The sequence below is a fragment of the Chanodichthys erythropterus genome, chromosome 10 (genome assembly GCF_024489055.1).
Source record: "Chanodichthys erythropterus isolate Z2021 chromosome 10, ASM2448905v1, whole genome shotgun sequence".
Classification (NCBI taxonomy): domain Eukaryota; kingdom Metazoa; phylum Chordata; class Actinopteri; order Cypriniformes; family Xenocyprididae; genus Chanodichthys; species Chanodichthys erythropterus.
The window spans coordinates 44,447,124-44,448,840 of record NC_090230.1 but is presented as its reverse complement, the minus strand read 5'-3'; positions in this window follow the sequence as shown (position 1 = coordinate 44,448,840).

Here is a 1,717-nt window from a genome sequence, read left to right as displayed (position 1 = left end):
CCTTGAAATGAGGACAAAACCTTACAAATATACACACAAAAAAAACCCTCACCCACATATGTAATCTCTTCTAATTTATCACTTGACTTTTTTCTTATTAACAGTATAGATTTCCTCAGTCAGTCCTTTGTTTAAATCACTCCTTGCTATGAAGCGCCACCTGCTGTTAGTAAAAGGACCATACCCTTTAAGAGGAGTCTTTTCTTTCTAAAGTCAAGTCCCCTTTATTTATATAGCGTTTTATACAAAAGAGATTGTTTCAAAGCTGCTATACAGTGATAACAGGAAACTTATTCAATGATGCAAACAGAGTTTAATTCGGCTATACAGCAGCTCTAAAAGAAAATATTGTCATTGTTTAGCTGAAGTAAGATTCAGTTCTGTTGTAAAGATCATCAGTTATTACAGTTTGTGTCAATCACTTTATTTGGCACCATTCCCAAAACAGTCTTAACCTTCTCTAAACTATAAGTTCAATTGTCACAACAGTTCACTGAAACATCAGAACGCTTGTATGTCTGCAGTTACTCGTCCAAAATATTTAATTCATGCTTCAAAACCTAGTTTTGTAAATTGGTCAGTGCCACCAAAATAAAAAGTCTTTTTGTTATCATGTGTTGCGATGGTTTTTCACCATGGAAATATTTTTAAATACAAATTTCATGTGCTTTCTACTTTTTAGTTGACCTCTCTGTTTTTTACACCATAAAAGAATGTCAGTTTTGTCTATCTGAATGCTATTGTGTTTCTCACACTGAGCTTTTTAGATGCAGATTTCAGCAGTAAATAAAAACTTACTAGGAAAAGTCAATTATATAGTACTCAAAAAGAGAATAGACACTTTATATTAGGTGTCCTTATCTACTACTTACATAAAAAAAAATAAGTACAGTGTACTTTTTGTGTTCATTTTGTATTGCAAAACAGTTTCGCTGCTATTGAAGTAGATACGGGTAAAGTTAGGGACAGGTGTAACGGAATCGGTGTAATTCTAGATTTAATTAGCTGTTTTTTTAAAAATGTAAGTACAATGTAAAAATATGTACACAATAAGTGTATTGTATCAAATTATTCATTTAAATGTTAGTACATAGTAGTTAAAAACACCAAATATAAAGTGGAACTAAACATTTTTATTTATACAGCACATATTTATAGAAATGTGTTACATGTAACTGAAAATTCACAATTGCTTGTTCATTTTTACATATTCTATTATGTCTTCCTCTAACACCACACATACATATCTTGATCTCCCACAACAAGCAACTGTGAATTTTCAGTTTATATGTAACACATTTCTACAAAAATAAACTGCTGTTGCTGTTAGGGATTTCGACGTTCCTCCAGGTTCAAAAATGGCAGTGATTGTGCTGGGCAAACTCCATATAGCCTACTGTATGCTTCCAAACTTGATTGGTTGATTGGTAAGATTGTTATTCCTATTCATTACAATGGCAGGCCATTTGTCAATTCAGCAGACATTACAGACATTCCATGTCACAGGTATTTATGGAATATAATGCATATCTGACAGATTTTGATAACTGAATGGATGATTTTGCATTTGGAGGCTCACACGATAAAATAATGTTTAGAAGTTATTGTGCAAATTGTAGACAGTTGTACTTAGTCTTTTGCACACGTGCCAAAAAACATGCAAATTGCTTAAATCAATAAGAAACTCAAATCTGATGTGAACAAGAAATGAATTGTT